This window comes from Triturus cristatus, chromosome 7 (genome assembly GCF_964204655.1).
Source record: "Triturus cristatus chromosome 7, aTriCri1.1, whole genome shotgun sequence".
NCBI classification, from domain to species: domain Eukaryota; kingdom Metazoa; phylum Chordata; class Amphibia; order Caudata; family Salamandridae; genus Triturus; species Triturus cristatus.
This window is the reverse complement of record NC_140590.1, coordinates 42,374,632-42,394,662: the sequence shown is the minus strand read 5'-3', so window position 1 is coordinate 42,394,662 and position 20,031 is coordinate 42,374,632. Positions and strand designations below refer to the sequence as shown.

At 51.4% G+C, this 20,031-nt stretch overlaps 1 protein-coding gene and 1 non-coding gene across 4 annotated transcripts in view; both read right to left on the bottom strand.

Moving 5' to 3' along the window:
• Positions 1-20,031, bottom strand: part of LOC146808763 (uncharacterized) — a 259,081-nt gene that overhangs the window by 103,895 nt on the left and 135,155 nt on the right. The window contains exon 1 of one of the 3 annotated variants that reach the window (XM_085615579.1): positions 3,811-4,079. The exons of the other annotated variants lie outside the window; for them this stretch is intronic. The gene's annotated coding sequence lies outside the window, so the exon portion shown is untranslated. Of the gene's footprint in view, positions 1-3,810; positions 4,080-20,031 lie in introns of those variants that run through there. 3 annotated transcript variants of the gene reach the window in all.
• LOC146808764 (U6atac minor spliceosomal RNA) lies at positions 13,795-13,919 on the bottom strand. Its single transcript, XR_014967114.1, has one exon. It is a non-coding gene; the product is annotated as a U6atac minor spliceosomal RNA (small nuclear RNA).

Genomic DNA, 20,031 nt, shown 5'->3' with positions numbered 1-20,031 from the left:
CTGCCTGCTCGCCCGCCCATTTATTATTTATATCTACGCGCTCACGTCCGGGGCGATTCATTCAATGCTTTTCTTCATAGAACTATTCTCACCGTTGTTATTTCGGTGTTTTGGAGGGTCCCTCTGTCTCCAACCCACCAATAGTTCATTGTTAAGCCGATTACTTGCTGTCCACGGGTCCGTGTCCCAGACCGCCTCATGGCGCCCGAGTTAAATCTTGGACCATGTAGGTTGAAATTATTCAATACAACTTCTGTCGGGGCAATCAACCCGATCGGGTTGCAAGTGATCACTCAGTTGGTCATTGTTTCCCAGGACCCCAGCATCCGTGCAGGTCAGTGGGAACAAGAGGGGCCTCCAGAGAGGCACACCTCCTCCTCAGTTGTATGGGATTTTCGGGGGTTTGCCGTGCAGACGGTCCATGCGCGTGCTTAGAGGGCCGCCATTCCCACACTTGATAGTTCAATCAAAAATTTTACGAAAACTAGATTACATGGGAATCCAATTATCACTGCATGCGAAGAGGGGTCCCGCGGTGAGGAGCAGTGGGAACTGCGTGAATAATTTCTGTCTTGGATGCGGCCTGGAATTTTAGAAGGCACAACATTGCACAGGGCAGGCTGTAAGCACAGCGCTCTGTGGGGTGTCAGGCAGAGAACATTAGCATGGGACTACCCACATGCCACGTTACTTAGTATAACGTTGGCCGCATGGCGACGCGGTGCCCGCTGCACATGCCAGGGGTGAGCTTGCTATTCACTGAAGAGAGACACCTAAGGCTTATTCAACACAGAAGGGCGACAGTCCCTCCATTCCAGAATGGAAGCAATTTTGGCATTATTGATCATGCAGCATTCGCAACATTCAGGATAGGGCCGGTATTTGCACCAAAGTTTCCTGCTGGTTCCCACAGACTTGTCTGCCCCCAGGGTTATCCTCTATGGGTTAGAATCTGAGGCTGAGGGGGCATCTCCTGCTTCGGCGTCCCAAATAGGTCGATAGCTACGCTGGGGGGGGGAGGGTACCATGTAGGTCCTGTCCACTACTGGGGTTCCCCCAGGCGATGGGATCAATCTAGGTGGGACCACGAAGCCTACGGTTCTTGGGAAGCTTACAGCGGTAGGGCATATAGCAACAGATAAAGTATCAGCGAGTGGGTAACAGACATCTGCTCTCCAGCAGCACCATGCCCTGGGAGCACGCGCGATGTCCAAACACAGAGGCCTACCCATAGGGGGGCCGAGTAGCAAAAAACAAGTAAATAGTTTTCATAGGCGTGCCTCTGGCCTTGGCCTTACAGCTGTGTGAAATCACCATAATTCGGAGGTAGGCCCAGGTGAGAATGGGGCATTTCTTAATGTCCGGAGGACCGCTGCGGTTGGTGGTAACTCCCAGCGGAGTCACTGGTCGCGTACTGCAGCTGCAGGAAACTGGGAACCTGGGTTACGGACACTTTTACCTCGCTTAGGGGATGCGGTCAGCCAACATATGGCGCTGCCGTCCCAATAACTGGGGTGTCAGCGGGTCAAACACAAGGGGACATTGTGTCAATAGAACAATTGGCACGCCCAGGGTGTCACTAAAACTCTACTTCAACGGAGCAGGAATTTGGCACCGCAGGGGATGCTCTGGGTTGGCGGGGGGGCACCCCCTGCCACCCTCCTACCGGGGAGCATGATAGGAGGGGCGAAGTAGGACTTAGTCAATCCTTAATGCTTGAACCATACAAGACAGTGCGCACTGCTTAAACCAGACAGATTCCCGAAGCTGGTATGCCTAGGGGGTTTCATCACTGAGGGATCTGTAGGGGCATAATTCCCATAAGGAATAAGGGATGTTGGGCTGGGGCAAGAGCGCCCCTTGCCCATGGTCACGCGCTGTCAGCTAGGAGCACTCCGGTGCATCGGGTTTAGCAAATAAAGGGGACTGTTAAGCAAAACCCTTCTCGCTATAATAGCCAAAGCAGGCAGGCGGGTGGGTGAGTGGTCACCTAGCAATTGGGCTGCTGTCCCAGAGATGGGCACGCAGGTTCAGGCACACTCGGTGCGGAGGACGACAGCTAGGTGAGATCATCAAATTGATGGGGCTTTGCGAGCCGGGGTGCCGGCATCCTCCCGCCCAGATTAGTGATGAGGTGTAACTTTCCCGCAGGGGGGTGAATAGTTCTTGGCACATCTTCACAGGCCCAACGGGTCCTTGGTTTCAGCAGACACCATCTGACCCAGGATAGTGTCTAGGGCTTTGGGACATAGATGGGGCCATCTATAACACCAGGAGCTATAGCTCACTGGTAAGTCTTGTGCCTGTGGTTGTAAAGGACCTCACAGGACAAGGGTTGAGTCCCGCAAGCGCTGTCAATGTGTCATAAGATGGCAAAATTTCAAACTCTTCTTTCAGTAGGGATGGTTCTCTTCCAGCTAGTTGCAGGACGCCCTAGACAGGAGAGGTTGCAGGTAAGACTATAGCGGGTTGGTGGGGGGGCCCTGGCTGCGACGGTGAGCCGCATCCAGGGCTGTGGCAGAGTTACAGGGCGATCTGGAAGCAGGCCGGTACAAAGGGTACCTCTGCGCGGCACCATAGGGGGTGCCTGAGCCAAAACCGAGGAGCCTCATGGGAGGGTCCCGGAAGCCGTGTCGGCGCCCCACTAGTCCTGCGGGCGGTTGTGGGCCTGAACAACCGGGGGGTTTGCTATGCGACGCTACGCCCCGAGAGGGGGGGCGTGAGTAGAAGTTACCAACGGCACGTGATCTTAGAAAGAATCACCTGGATGGCAGCAAAGACGGGGTTCGCTCCCGCGCTGCCCGGCTCATCAGGCGGGCAGGCGGCCCAGTTGGTTGCCTGCCCTTGGATCGCCCGTAAGATAACCCACCCATTACATATCTGGATTATGTAATAAACCTGCAGCAGTTTTACCCAACTCAACAGTCTGTGTGTGTGCTATTTGGGTATGCATTTTTGGGGAGGGGGGACAGAGGGGTGCTCCTGGCGGTACTATGCCGCCGACCTCGGCCCCCGCAGGGGGCCACTACAGTGGTCGGCGCCCTAGTGCCGCCGGGGCACCGGTCACCCCTCCCCACCCCCTCCCAAGGGGAGGGGGCGGGGACGCTGACCGGTGTCCCCCTCTCCTAGTGCGGGCCGGATGTGACGCACAAGCGCATCACTTCCTGGCCCCTGTGGGGAAGGGGAGGCTATTTAGCCTTCCCCCACCCTCCTGGCGACCTCTTTGTCGCCCACCACGCCGCATCCCTCCCTACCGCTTACCCGGCGTAGGCGTTGGGTGGGGGGGGTTTCTGAGCGTTGTAATGTTTCTTTTTTCGTTGCAGGCGGAGTTACAGGGCGATCTGGAAGCAGGCCGGTACAAAGGGTACCTCTGCGCGGCACCATAGGGGTGCCTGAGCCAAAACCGAGGAGCCTCATGGGAGGGTCCCGGAAGCCGTGTCGGCGCCCCACTAGTCCTGCGGGCGGTTGTGGGCCTGAACAACCAGGGGGTTTGCTCTGTGCGCTCCGCCCCGAGAGGGGGGGCGTGAGTAGAAGTTACCAACAGCACGTGATCTTAGAAAGAATCACCTGGATGGCAGCAAAGACGGGGTTCGCTCCCGCGCTGCCCGGCTCATCGGGCGGACAGGCGGCCCAGTTGGTTGCCTGCCCTTGGATCGCCCGTAAGATAACCCACCCATTACATATCTGGATTATGTAATAAACCTGCAGCAATTTTACCCAACTCAACAGTCTGTGTGTGTGTTATTTGGGTATGCATTTTTGGGGAGGAGGGACAGAGGGGTGCCCCTGGCGGTACTAGTCGCGGCTCACCTCCCGAGGTCCAGAGTCCAGGTCTGCGGCTCACAATTCTACTTCACCGGCTCCTTTCCATCCAGGCACCAGTGCTGCAGCAGCTGGAGCAGTTAGTCGGGGCTGCAGTGCCGGCCAACTGCTCGTGGGCTTCTCTGCTGCTGGGTGGAGCACCACGCTTTCTGACCGCCAGGCATCAAATTCCGGGTCGGCGTAGGCCCCAGGCCTTGGTCTATCACTGCTCTTCCTCAGGGTCTAGGTTGTTTTTTTCTGCAACAAATTGACTGGGCGAGCACCCCAGATCAAAAGAGCTTCTATGGGCATGTGTGATGGGGCATAGTGATCACAAGCTAGCAGGATCTTTGCCGGAATTTCAGGACAGGGGCTCAGAGCGTCAGTAAAGTGTGTCCGCCATTATAGGCAGCTGGCCACGCCCCCATCAGTAAATTGTCCGCCATCTTAGGCAGCTGGCCACGCCCCCATCAGTAAATAGCAGTCTTTATATAGCACAACGGTTTACATCACATCAGCACCGGGCGGACCGCAGTGTATGCCAAGCTGTGCTATCAGAACATTGCAGGCTCTGCGTCAGTACACACCAGAGTCTATATCAGTAAATACCAGACTTTATATAGAACGCACAAGTGTCTACATCACATTACCACTGGCCGGACCGTGTACATGCCCGGCTGTGCTATCAGAGCATTGCAGGCTCTGCGTCAGTACACTCCAGGGTCTATGTCAGTAAATACCAGGCTTTATACAGTATGTACAAGGGTCTACATCACATCACCACTGGCCAGACGCCGCTCACAGTGCAGCAGGCTGGACTATCAGACCATTACAGGCTCTGCATCAGTACACTCCAGAGTCTACATCACGTCACCACCGGCCGGACCCCAGTGCATGCCAGGCTGTGCTATCAGAACATTGCAGGCTTTGCGTCAGTATTCACTACGCTCTGTATTAGTACCCACCAGTAAACACCAGGCTGAATGTCAGTACATGCCAGGCTCCATATCAGTACACACTACGCTCTGTATTAGAACCTACCAGTAAACACCAGACGCTATGTCAGTGCACGCCAGGCTCTATGTCAGTACACAGTGAACTCTGTATTAGTACCCACCAGTAAACACCAGGCTGAATGTCAGTACATGCCAGGCTCCATATCAGTACACACTGGGCTCTGTATTAGTACCCAGCTGTAAACACCAAGCTCTATGTCAGTATACGCCAGGCTCTATGTCAGTACACGTTGCGCTCTATCTTAATACCCACTAGTAAACACCAGGTTCTATGACAGTACACAGCAGGCTCTATAGCAGTACACATAACGCTCTGTATTAATACCCACTAATAAACACCAGACTCTGTGTCAGTGCACGCCAGGCTCTATGTCAGTACACGTTGCGCTCTGTATTAATACCCACAGTTAACACCTGGCTCTATGTCAGTACACGCCAGGCTCTATGTCAGTACACATTGCGCTCTGTATTAATACCCATTAATAAACACCAGGCTCTTTGTCAGTGCACGCCAGGCTCTTTGTCAGTACACACTAGGCTTTATATTAGTACCCACCAGTAAACAGCAGGCTGTATGTTAGTAAACGCCAGGCTCTATGTAAGTACATGCTGGGCTCTGTATTAGTACCTACCACTAAACACCAGGCTCTATGTCAATACACGCCAGGCTCTATGTCAGTACACAACAGGCTCCATATTGGTACACAGTGGGCTCTGTATTTGTACCTATCAGTAAACACCAGGCTTTATTTCAGTACACTGAAGGCTCTATGTATTACGAAGTAGAGCTTGTTTGGCTCAGATACTCCAAGACCCAGAATGCAACACATTATTCAAATGGTTGTGTAGGCTTCTAGACCCCGTCATGTGACCTCAACCTCGTCATGTGACCTCATCGTCATGTAACCTCAAACGTAAAAGTGACCTGCCCCCAAGTGCAGGTGCTTGGCAACTGACTTCTCAGCAGACCACATCTCCTAACCTGTGGATCACGCTTCTTGGAACACTGTTTGGACTCTTGCAAATCTTCTCCTCTCCTGACCCTTCTGGATTCCCTGGCCTGGATAGTGAATCTCGGTAACTTGGATCCTCCTCCAAATTTCTTTTCGTTTGTTTTATTGTTTGCACGTGCGCGCGCACTTTAAAACTTTTTGAGCCTTCTACGGAGGAGGTTATTACTTATTTGTTTTTGTCCCCTTCTTATGTACACTGACGTTTTCTTTTTTTTGTGTGGGGTTTTTCCCTTTTTTTTTGCGGCGGACGCTACGCCAGTCTTAGTCGCCTCAGACACTAACGAGCCGTTTCTATTACTGGCTATCGGTTACCGTTTATTTTTGCAAACTAGAAAAGCGGCACACGCGGTTCCCGCTTGCTACTTCCTTGCGGTTACCGTGTTCTAAGCAGCACCATTTCCTTCTTATCTGCTGCTACCTGTTTATTTTTCCGAACACTGTTGTATCTCAGCCTATTTCAGTTTTGTGTGCCGCAAGGTAATTTTTTTTTGGAGCAAACTCTGTCAACCTCGGATCTGAAAAGAAACTCTGTGGATGCATTGTTGCTATCAATTCTGCATGAACTATCGACCAGTCATAGTTTACACCGTTTTTGGTGTCTGCGGGATTTAGTGACATGAGACATCAAGATTCTTCCGAGTGATTTTAACTTCACTTCATCAAGTTCTTCTTGATTGAACTCCTGTTCCTTAGTGCCAATATCGGCAACCGTTATCATATAATACATCAGTACATAATCATAATAAAACACACGACACTGAATGTAAGTGGAGAAATATTGCTGCAGGTTTATTAGCATAATAAATATGCAAACACGGTGGGTTATCTTACGGGCGATCCCAGGGCAGGCCAGCCCCATGGCGCCTGCCCGTCTGATAAGCCTAGGGTCACCATGGCAGCGCCAATTGGTGACCACCAAATGTTGGGAGGGTCCACCCCTCCCATCCGTGAACCTCCAGTCCACATGCTTCACCACGCCCCCCCGTGATGGGTGGGCGGAGCATACATGGCAGCCCCCGGTTGCTCAGACCCACAACCGCCTGTCGGTAGCGGGGCGCCGTAGGTCTTCCAGTGGACACGCTAAAAGATCCCTGGGTATCCTGGCTTAGCACCACACGGTGCTGCTGCATGCTATACCCCTTGGTATGTGCAGACCCTGGATCGCCCTGTAACTCCTCCTGCAACACAAAAGTGAAAGTTGTTAGAAAAACCTTCCCCCCCCTTCTTGTCCCTCCTGATGCCGGGTAAGCGGATGGGCGGGTAAGGCAAAACGAACGGACAAGAGGGCGAGGAGGGGGCGGGGACCGAATATGTACCCCCCCTCAAGGCTCCTCCCCGCCGGAAGCAGCTACCTGACTGGGGTCTCCCTAGGTCAAGCCCAGGGACAAGACCTCCCACCCCTGTGCCTTCCTGTGGCACTAAGGCGGCCGCCCTCAAGGGGGCGGGCCGCTGCGCAACCCCCACCCCGGGCAGCCTTACATAGTGCCAATATCGGCAACCGTTATCATATAATACATCAGTACATAATCATAATAAAACACACGACACTGAATGTAAGTGGAGAAATATTGCTGCAGGTTTATTAGCATAATAAATATGCAAACACGGTGGGTTATCTTACGGGCGATCCCAGGGCAGGCCAGCCCCATGGCGCCTGCCCGTCTGATAAGCCTAGGGTCACCATGGCAGCGCCAATTGGTGACCACCAAATGTTGGGAGGGTCCACCCCTCCCATCCGTGAACCTCCAGTCCACATGCTTCACCACGCCCCCCCGTGATGGGTGGGCGGAGCATACATGGCAGCCCCCGGTTGCTCAGACCCACAACCGCCTGTCGGTAGCGGGGCGCCGTAGGTCTTCCAGTGGACACGCTAAAAGATCCCTGGGTATCCTGGCTTAGCACCACACGGTGCTGCTGCATGCTATACCCCTTGGTATGTGCAGACCCTGGATCGCCCTGTAACTCCTCCACAGCCTTGGGAGTGGCCACCGTCACTACCAGGGCCCCCCACCAAGGTAGACCTATTTCCTTACAACCTGCTGCAGCCAAAGCTTCCCCTAGGCCCAGTAGGTCCAGTCTATTCGCAACCCGCAGCTGCCAAGTCTTCACCAAGGTCAAGTAAAATTAAATTCATGCCTAGGGTGGAGAGGTGCACCCCATCACCCTCCAGACACCCTGTTGATTTGGCGTGTAAAAGGCCATGCCTGACGAAGCCAAAGCCTCTTAGCTCAGTGAACTTGCACATGGCGCTATTAACTTTTCTCCTTGACACCTCAATGGCTTCTCCTGAGCGGGCTCCTTGCCAAGGTAGCCTATTACTAACAGCCTGCTGCAGCCAAAGCTTCCCCTAGGTCCAGTGGAAAAGAACCGTGCCTAAACTAGGGAGGTGCACCCCATCTCCCGCCCGGCACCCTGTGGACTTGGCGTGTATAAGACCATGCCTGATGAAGCCAAGACCTCTTTGCTCTGCGCAACTGCGCATGGCTCCTGGTAGGCCATCATACCTACAGCATACTGATACCGGGCTTCTCCCAGGTCCAGTCAAAACAAGTCTACGCCCAACCGGGCCGGCGGCCAGCGTGCACCATATGGACAGGTTCCCCCAACCTTTCTAAACTCCTCCGTGGATTAGACTGAAATGACCTTAAACCTAAATAGGCGATGGTCCAAAGTTGCCTTTGCATGGCTAAATAACAATCCCTTTGCCAAGACACTCCTGCCTGGCAGTGCCCAGCCTGCCTTCCTTCCTCTTTCACTCCGTTGGAGTATGCCCATCGTATTCCATCAGTCACCACCAAATGTAAAGCCTTGCCCTCCCAAAATTCGGCTAGTATACCAGGGAGAGACAGGTCAGAGTGACCCCAGAGGAGAACAACGTGTAAAATGCTTCTCTATTTGAATACTGGAAAAGCCAGTTGGTCTCCAACAGATTTATAGCTTAAAGTGTTCCCCCGGTGCTTCCCTTAATCATATGGACCGTAGGCCCCTGTTGGAAGGCCACTTCCACAACCTGCATAGCTGCCAGCCAGTGCTGTAGGGCGGGCGAAGTTACCCGGTACTGATGCTCGCAAAGGTACCTGTTTCGCCAAACTCACGGGCGTGCTACTCAGTGAGCAACCAGACTCTGCCCTAGTACCCAGAGGTCAAACCCAAGCCCCTCCAAGTTCTGCTGCTTCACCTGCCTGTTAACACGAATCCCAGGGCAGACCACCGGCCTATAACCCATGCTTGGCCATGCCTGAGCTAAAATACCTCTGAACAGCCTGACAACAGGCTAACCACCAGCATTGCGTTCTGAATGTTTCTGACACTGCCAAGAAACATGCGCATAACGACAGCAACTGGCACCATGCCATAAAAGTAACAGTTCAGCCTTCTATGAAACAAACGTGCCCTTGTGGCGATCAGAGTAGTGCTCCCTCCAAGCCAGCAGCCCTAACAGGCACCCGCACCCTCTTGGCACTGGCACACCCCCGCCACAGCTGCCCTCGAGTGCCTGGTCGTGTGAGGCCATAACCTATGTTTCATCACTGCGTCATACCGGGGTATGATGACCCATCTAACTCTACTGCTGAGTGCCCATTGCACCATCGCAAGTATGCCTTTGCCTGCTCAGAGTCTGGCTGTAAAGTTGGAAGACATTGACCCCCCAGCCCAGGGCGAAGATGGCAGCATTACAGTATCTGGTGCTATAGACGGTCCCCGTACCCCGATGGGACAGGATGCAATGCCCTTGCTCCTGTTGAGCACGAAACCAAAACCAATTGCTCACCCTGGTTTAATACCTTCCTGCTGCTAATCATTTCCTGGCTGAATGTTGACAAATCCATGTTCTGTAATGGCACTACTTCGCCGCCTGCACCATTCTGCCAGTGCCGAAAAGACCTTTGTCATGCTGCATGGCCTCATCAATCATGCCCTGTTCTAGCAGCGCCCGCTTCAGCCGAGGAGCAAACAACTCGCCGGTACCCCCAAACTGGCCCTGATGCGAGACAAACCGGGCCAAGGCACAGCAATGCGGTACTAACTAAAGCAGGTCTAACAGCGTCAACAGGCGTCCTCAGCTTACCATAGGCGTGGTGGAGTGAGGGTATCCAGTGAGAATCAAGATGACAACTTCCCATCTGACCGACCGTGGTGGGAACCACTCCTGCATATTCTAGTACACATGGTCCCAGTTCACATGTCACTGCCTGATGTACGTGCCCTAGGTACATGGTCCCCTTGCATGGCGGCCTGCCATTGAGACCCACACCAGTCCCCGATCAGTACCACTATCTGCCTACGCTACCATCTTGCCTGGCCTTCCTTCATGCCCAGCTGTACCACGCGATGATTGCTCTCCTCCGTCACTTGACCTGACCACACCTAGAAATACAAACACAGCGAGAGGAGGCAGCCTGTGACCTGCCCCAAAACCACTATCCCGCATCAAACCGACCCGATGAAAAGACAAGCGCCTAATGCTCTACACCCCTGGAAGACCCAGGAAATAACCCACCGATCAATCAATCGAGTAAATAACAACGGACATCCTTTCAGCATCTGAAGGCCTAGCCCCTCCGAAGTAACCTGGGAGCCCCACGCCAGGCCTCAGCACCTGTGGCGTGAGTGATCTTTGCCCACTACCGTGTGAGCCAGGGCCCCCTTTTTTTTTTTTTTTTTTTTATTTTTTTTATGACTGAAGCACACGAAAACAACCCTAGCTGTTCCTTGCCGCTAGGTCTTCCTACCCTCAGGAGACCAAGAACGACCAGGAAACAATAACACTCACTCAACACTAGGCGTTCCAAGTCCACTCGGCCTAATTTCCCAGCCGGTGAGCGTTCCAGATTCTTTAGCTTGGCCCCTCCTATGAGCTCCCTGTTGAAAGTGGCGAGCCGGACCTGCCCGTACTATCTACCCTTCAACTCATTGCCGCATGGCGGCACTACCCATTGCAACCCTTGTCAACCAGCTGGCAATGTGGGTTAACCTCCCATTAGGGTGGCGGCAGAGCATCTAGCATGTGTCCTAGATGCCCAATCTATGTGACGTTGTGCCGGGGTAGTGGAAACCTTACACTGATAACTGTGCATCGCACCCTCAGACAATCGTAAAATTACTTGCTATTTAATAAAGCTGTGAATTGCAATGTGTAACTGTTACTACTTTTATCACACTCCAGGAGTGAGAGGCAGAGCTAGCTACTGATGCACTGCCCATTATACATGGGGTTAACAGCAGGCACATCCCCTGTTGGGCTATCTTGTTTGGAAAGGATCCTTGAGCTGAGGATTACACCGCGATCTCCCTGCCAAGTGCAAGTGCACCTAAGAAATGAGCCAGTTTCATACCTGAGACCTGTAAATAAATCCCCGTAGACCGGCTACCTAACATGACCATAATGCGTGCTACCGCCTCAGAGTTTGCCTGCAAAATAACTGCTGTGATTCCAGGCTGATAAGAAAAACTCATGCCTGAGGCAAGAAGTATTGATGGAAGGATCGTGATGTGGCCAAAATTGCAGTCACTGTACCCCCAGTGGGTTGACCCCTACCCTGCCCATCCTACTTACTTGCTGAGTCCTATCCCAAGTACCTTACCTGCTGACCTACAGTGGCCCTTGGTGCTGAACAAACTATGCCCCGGTATGCTTAGTATCCCCCGGAGCTGCTAGCCTCCCACAGGAAGAGGTGGAACTGGGCCTGCCTATATCTAAGAATACTGGAGGATGTATGTAATTTGCCCTCCTTTGGATAAAACCTGCCCCTACCTACACATGCATAGATTCGTGTGCTGAACTACAGCAAGGAGCATGCCCAAGTAACTTGCCCTTCTATGAGACCTGGGCAGGAGAGGACCTGCGACATACCCCACTATGGTTGACCTACGCAGATCCCAGCTGTGCCCACACACAAGGGAGATTAAGCGATTTGCCCAGAATCACAGGATGTTTAAGCGTCATTGCCGAGACGCCCACCCAGTTCCCCATGTCCAAGGCCCAGCGCCCTAGCCGACAGGGTAACTCATCTCCCCAGCTCTCCATCTTGGCGGCCCGATCTGTACTCCTGTGACGCTGAACATACCAAAGCTAATAGTACTGGCTTGGCCATGCCTCTGTGTTGCATAAGATCAATGAGTCATAATTGCGGCAAGCAGGCATATCATTTGGAAAATGCCTCGGTTCAGGCATGGTGAGGCAGGGTCACCAAACACTACGACAAAATACATTTAAAACATACAAATGTCTGTGTATGTGAGCGCAAAGGTGATGACACGATAAACCTGATTTCCCGGAACCTGACATACTGCGCACATATCCTCGCATCTCTATATATACAAAGCGAGGAGCACTACTAACACCAAGCCCATCTATTGGCTGCTCAGTGCTTATGATTGCATATAGTGAAATAAGTACCCCTCCTAGCTCAATTGCAAGGCCCACCGAGAGCTATTCTACCCTCATGTCAGCCTGCCTGCGAATACGACAGCTGGGCTGTCCCTCCACACCAGTAAAACGCCAATTCTCCATGAAAGACACCAACAGAGCCAGGTGCGCCCTGCGCCAGCTTCAAGTATGGAATAAAAGTAAAAACAACTGGTCTGCAGGGCTCCCTAACTAGCTGAGGCAATGACTAGGGAGTGAGGATGCATGCCTACCGGGATTGACTTCTCCACAGGATGTAATGCAGCAGAAAAACACCAACACGTAGTCAGGCCAGGCCCAGCCTGCAACTCCCAAAATCATATATGTCACCCAAGGAATGTGATATGTCACAAAAGCATATCTCCGAGCAATCACCACCTCTCATTGTGTAAAACTACTTAAACACAATATAGCGCGTCTCCACCTTCAGGGACGGGAGTGTAAGCGACATGCACGCAATCCAATTGTGCGTACGCGACCCCGAGGCTCAAAAACCTGGTGCCATTGCCAGCCTGGGGCCTCATACATGCGAAACATGCGCCCACTGAGCAGTACTGTTCTTTTCAGCCACGGCTGCCGGATGGAAAGCTGGGGGCCGCACAATGGATTCAAGCCCGTAACCTGCAGATGCCAGAGCATAGCCCACGTGCCCCCCGTGCGCATGCATGCCTCTCCGTGTCGCCACTAGTGAGGAGATAAAAATTATAGTGCGACTCTACCTGCCGGAAAAGGAGCGCTTACACGAGCACCGTGTTTCCATTGCACATTCAGGCACGGGAGATACAGACAAAAGCGAGGCTCGACCCGAAGGCACTGGAGCGCTGAACACGGGCCCGCAACTACATACTAAAACCCAACAAGGAGGCTCTGCCGGGGTCCAATCAAGCGATCCCAGAAACACCCAAAACTGCAATATCCCAATCCGGGGCCTATACAGCACGAACTTGAGCTATAACTAACCAGGCAAAGAGCACCCACACTCTTGGCCTTCTTCCCTTGAGGTTATTATGACATCGCGCTAGCCCGCCCAAGTCCAATCGGCATCCGCGCGCTACACATAGCACCCGCTCCGCCGCAAGGGGACACACCAAAATGACGCAAGCCTACATAGTGCATACTCTGCCATACATGACACCGTGCCCACATAGCACTATCAGATAAATGCCCCTCACCTCCCATGGCTGATACTCTGCTCCGGTGTCCACATTATATATATATATATAGCGAGAACTTGGCCCCACGGTAAAGGGGGGGCCCCACATGGCACCGCCTTACATCCACATTCACGCGCGGGGAAAACAAAGACCCGCCTGCGACAGCGCGCGCGTGTCTGAGGCCACACCGCCTCTCCCTACAATGCCCACGCTGAGGCCCGAACCTGGACTCCCCAGATCAAAGCCACCCGCATTCCACACCCAGGGACTTCTCACGTGTACGCGACCTCGCCGCAGCGTAGCCGACGGTCCACATCCTCTCCTCGACAAACCAATTGCGCTAACTTCCCTTCTTAATCATGCGTTGCTGCACTGTATTACTAAAACGCGCATCATGCCTGACATGGTTTAGACGCCAGTAAGTAAGTAACGGTGCCTTAACCGTGCATGTGTTGTAAAGGCCACTAGGACACCCCTTCCATCCTTGTCAAGGGAAGTGCTAACCTTCTCTCCTTTCATCCAACGCTATCCGTACATGCCAGCATGTGAGGCAACTGGTGCAAGAAAGCGCTATGCTGCCCGATTCTGGTCAAACGCGCGCCATGCTAGCTCCCGCCTCCCAAAATTAGCCCTTTTTGCAAAGTAAACAATGTTCTCTTAATGTATGCTTGGCGGTGTGCATGCAGTTATTGAATAACGTACCTTAAGTTGTAACTTGTGAGTAAAAAGGTGTGCCTCCTTTGAAAACAGTAACCTGCTGACCTATTTACATCAAACGCCCTCTGTAATCTACTTGGCACACGTTCTTAGCAGCAGGAACACCTACCCTCTGCACTAACTTCCCGTTAGTCTAAGCCTCAACTCTACAAAATGCTGATCTCCCCAGGAGGAAATTAATCACACGAGTAACTTGACCCACACGTGAGATCTGAAAGAAACGCAGCATCCGGTGCTTCAAAAGCCTAATAAACATCCAAACCCGGCGCCCACAAGAAGATGGCACCACGGTCGCACCGTCCTAAATCCAGCCCTTCCGGGGCCTCCTCCACGCAATCCCTGCGCTCTACCACTGGGCTACACCCCCTGGCATAATGACACCCGTGCTCTCAAAAAGACAATTCCGACTCTCGCACCCTGGTCCCCTGCTCCGAGGTCGGCAGCACTGTGACAGAAGCGGAGATACCGGAGAATCGAACCTGGGGCCACAGGCATGCACCGCATGCGCTCTAACCTTGAGCTACAGCCCCGCAGCCACGAATGCCTTAATAAAAGCACCGATCCGGGCCCTCCCGGCCACGCTATGGCACCAAGATCACCCGCCGCTCCACCGAGACTCTCGCTTCCAATCAATCACCAACACTTACCGGGATAACTGAGACCTGATCCGGGCTAACCCAGTAACGCTACCACCCCGGTGTTGCATAATTATATAGCGCGAACTCGGCCATTAAGTGATTAAGTGATTTGCCCAGATCACAGGCTGTGGACGCGACCACGAGGCTCGAACCCAAGGTCTGCAGTCTTGCCGCCGGACCACATCCCGTCCCCAGGGCCTTCAGGCCCAATGAGAGCCCCTTCCAGGGCAAATAACCAAGGCTAAGGGAAGCCGCCGACCGGGACACGTCTAACTGCCGGCTTTCAACGTACACATTTTTTATATCGCCCACCTCAAGCAGACTCACCGCGACAAGCGGACGTTCTGGGCCGCAGACGATCGTACCAGGCGAGCGATCGATCGAAGTGTGACTCTATCTCTCCCAGAGAACACGACCGACGCGGAACCAGCAGCTAAGGCAAAACGAACGGACAAGAGGGCGAGGAGGGGGCGGGGACCGAATATGTACCCCCCCTCAAGGCTCCTCCCCGCCGGAAGCAGCTACCTGACTGGGGTCTCCCTAGGTCAAGCCCAGGGACAAGACCTCCCACCCCTGTGCCTTCCTGTGGCACTAAGGCGGCCGCCCTCAAGGGGGCGGGCCGCTGCGCAACCCCCACCCCGGGCAGCCTTACAGAGGTCCTAAATTCTTACGTTGACTATGATGGTAAGTCTAAAAGACTACACAACCGGAGTAGAATTCTTTATGTACAATCTAGATATATATATATATATATAGGGTTAAAGCAAGTGTTGGTTGTTTATCCTCTTTGTTTGTCTTTTCTCAGGATTCCATACTACACTCCAACCCCTCTGAGACATAGTCAACTTCCCTTTGCCATGGAAGTCCTGAGCTGACTCTCCTCTCCCTAGGGGTGGAAACTAGCAATCCGGTTATAAAGACGGATCTGGTTGTACCCGGAGGGGGAGTTGTGGTCCCTCTTTGCTCCCGAGGAATTGGCCCCCTCAACACTATGTCAGTGCACACTGAGCTCTGTATTGGTACCTACCAGTAAACATCAGGCTCTATGTCAGTACACACCAGCCTCTAGATCAGAGCCCACTGGGCTCTGTACCAGTACCCTCCAGTAAACACCAGACTTTATGTCAATACATGCCAGGCTCATTAGAACACTCTAGGCTCTCCATTAGTACCCACCAGTAAACACCAGGCTTTATGTCAGCGCATGGCAGTCTGTATGTCAGTACACACTATGCTCTGTATTAATACTCACCTGTAAACACCAAGCTCCATGTCAGTATACGCCAGGCTCTATGTCAGTACACGTTGCGCTCTATCTTAATACCCACTAGTAAACACCAGGTTCTATGACAGTACACAGCAGGCTCTATAGCAGTACACACAACGCTCTGTATTAATACCCACTAATAAACACCAGACTCCGTGTCAGTGCACGCCAGGCTCTATGTCAGTACACGTTGCGCTCTGTATTAATACCCACAGTTAACACCTGGCTCTATGTCAGTACACGCCAGGCTCTATGTCAGTACACGTTGCGCTCTGTATTAATACCCATTAATAAACACCAGGCTCTTTGTCAGTGCGCGCCAGGCTCTATGTTAGTACACACTAGGCTTTGTATTAGTACCCACCAGTAAACATCAGGCTGTATGTTAGTAAACGCCAGGCTCTATGTAAGTACATGCTGGGCTCTGTATTAGTACCTACCACTAAACACCAGGCTTTATGTCAGTACACGCCAGGCTCTATGTCAGTACACACCAGGCTCCATATTGGTACACAGTGGGCTCTGTATTTGTACCTACCAGTAAACACCAGGCTTTATTTCAGTACACTCAAGGCTCTATGTGTTACGAAGTAGCGCTTGTTTGGCTCAGATACTACAAGACCCAGGATGCAACACGTTAGTCAAATGGTTGTGTAGGCTTCTAGACCCCGTCATGTGACCTCAACCTCGTCATGTGACCTTCTCGTCATGTGACCTCAAACATAAAAGTGACCTGCCCCCAAGTGCAGGTGCTTGGCAACTGACTTCTCAGCAGACCACGTCTCCTAACCTGTGGATCACGCTACGTGGAACACTGTTTGGACTCTTGCAAATCTTCTCCTCTCCTGACCCTTCTGGATTCCCTGGCCTGGATAGTGAATCTCAGTAACTTGGATCCTCCTTCACAATTTTTTTTTTTGTTTGTTTTATTGTTTGCACGTGCGCGCGCACTTTAAAACTTTTTGAGCCTTCTACGGAGGAGGTTATTACTTATTTGTTTTTGTCCCCTTCTTATGTACACTGACGATTTCTTTTTTTTGTGTGGGGCTTTTCCCTTTTTTTTGCGGCGGCCGCTACGCCAGTCTTAGTCGCCTCAGACATTGACGAGCCGTTTCTATTACTGGCTATCGGTTACCGTTTATTTTTGCAAACTAGAAAAGCGGCACACGCGGTTCCCGCTTGCTACTTCCTTGCGGTTACCGTGTTCTAAGCAGCACCATTTCCTTCTTATCTGCTGCTACCTGTTTATTTTTCCGAACACTGTTGTATCTCAGCCTATTTCAGTTTTGTGTGCCGCAAGGTAATTTTTTTTTGGAGCAAACTCTGTCAACCTCGGATCTGAAAAGAAACTCTGTGGCTGTATTGTTGCTATCAATTCTGCATGAACTATCGACCAGTCATAGTTTACACCGTTTTTGGTGTCTGCGGGATTTAGTGACATGAGACATCAAGATTCTTCCGAGTGATTTTAACTTCACTTCATCAAGTTCTTCTTGATTGAACTCCTGTTCCTGAGGTCCTAAATTCTTACGTTGACTATGATGGTAAGTCTAAAAGACTACACAACCGGAGTAGAATTCTTTATGTACAATCTAGATATATATATATATATAGGGTTAAAGCAAGTGTTGGTTGTTTATCCTCTTTGTTTGTCTTTTCTCAGGATTCCATACTACACTCCAACCCCTCTGAGACATAGTCAACTTCCCTTTGCCATGGAAGTCCTGAGCTGACTCTCCTCTCCCTAGGGGTGGAAACTAGCAATCCGGTTATAAAGACGGATCTGGTTGTACCCGGAGGGGGAGTTGTGGTCCCTCTTTGCTCCCGAGGAATTGGCCCCCTCAACACTATGTCAGTGCACACTGAGCTCTGTATTGGTACCTACCAGTAAACATCAGGCTCTATGTCAGTACACACCAGCCTCTAGATCAGTGCACACTGGACTCTGTACCAGTACCCTCCAGTAAACACCAGACTTTATGTCAATACATGCCAGGCTCATTAGAACACTCTAGGCTCTCCATTAGTACCCACCAGTAAACACCAGGCTTTATGTCAGCGCATGGCAGTCTGTATGTCAGTACACACTATGCTCTTTATTAGTACCCACCAGTAAACACCAGGCTTTATGTCAGCACACACCAGGCACTATGTCAATACATAGTGGGCTTTGTATTAGTACCTATCAGCAAACACCAGGCTCTATGTCAGTGCACGCCAGGCTCTATGTCAGTACACAGTGGGCTCTGTATTAGTTCTTACCAGTAAACACCAGTCTCTATGTCAGTACACGCTGCACTCTGTATTAGTACCCCCCAGCAGTGGCGGCTGGTGAAATTTGAAAGTGTTGAGACAGAAAGCAATGGACACATTCAATCACTCACTTATACAGTCAGTCACGTACCTACTAAATCCTCCATACAGACACTCATACACCCACTCATTCCTCAATACAGCATGCCATATATATAAAACAAAATTAAACTTTACTGAAACACAAGTCACTGGATGATGTCATCAGTGATGTCATCAGTGATGTCATTTGAGATGTCATCAGTGATGTCACTGACCATGTCATGAATGATGTAATATGTGACGACATCAGCAGTGCATTGCGGGGGCGCGAGTTATAGTTAGCTGAACAAACTATAACGCCGGAATTTCTATGGTTTTGTACGAGTGAAATGTCCAACTAACTATAACGTTCCTGAAACCTATGTTTTTTTCAGTTAATTTCTATGGTTTTTTAAATGCTAATTTCTAACTATAACGTGCCTGAAACCTATGTTTTTTCAGTGAATTTCTATGTTTTTTAAATGCTAATCTCCAACTATAACGTGCCTGAAACCTATGGATTTTCCAGTGAATTTCAAACTTTTTAAATAAAAATTTGGAAGTCTAATGTACCTCAATCCTATGTTTTTTTATTTTATATATATATATATATATATATATATATATATATATATATATATATATATACCATATGAAACTTGCTCGCTTATTGAGGAGACCACACGCAGCGTTTGTTTTGCTTCTTTATTCGGATGACAGCAACAGGACCGGTAACGGACCTTCCAGCGTACTTTTCGCCACTGGTGCCACACGCGTTCCGGGACAACTTCCCTTGATCACTGGCTCGGCTCAGGTGGAAACTTTAAAAGCATCGCTAAGACAGGAACACGCTGTCCCCTTTCCACCTGAGCCGAGCCAGTGATCAAGGGAAGTTGTCCCGGAACGCGTGTGGCACCAGTGGCGAAAAGTATGCTGGAAGGTCCGTTACCGGTCTTGTTGCTGTCATCCGAATAAAGAAGCAAAACAAACGCTGCGTGTGGTCTCCTCAATAAGCGAGCAAGCTTCATATGGTATGTTTTGTGGCCCGCTTTGGCCACGAGGAAACCCCCCTGTAGACGGTACAGGTTTGTGTGCTTTGGATTGACTAGCACACAATGGAGCAACGTTGCGAATTTGGCTGACACAAGCAAAGCAGCAAGAAGGCAGCGCGCCATACAGAAACCCAATGGAATCAGTATTTTGGTAGGAAAAATGAACAGCGTCTACTAAAGATCCCTACTTACCTGAACTGCAATTACCAGCAAGCATAGCGAGGACACGCCCCTGAAGGGGCAGTCTTAAAAACTTTAAAAGCATCGCTAAGACAGGAACACGCTGTCCCCTTTCCACCTGAGCCGAGCCAGTGATCAAGGGAAGTTGTCCCGGAACGCGTGTGGCACCAGTGGCGAAAAGTATGCTGGAAGGTCCGTTACCGGTCTTGTTGCTGTCATCCGAATAAAGAAGCAAAACAAACGCTGCGTGTGGTCTCCTCAATAAGCGAGCAAGCTTCATATGGTATGTTTTGTGGCCCGCTCTGGCCACGAGGAAACCCCCCTGTAGACGGTACAGGTCTGTGTGCTTTGGATTGACTAGCACACAATGGAGCAACGTTGTGAATTTGGCTGACACAAGCAAAGCAGCAAGAAGGCAGCGCGCCATACAGCAACCCAATGGAATCAGTA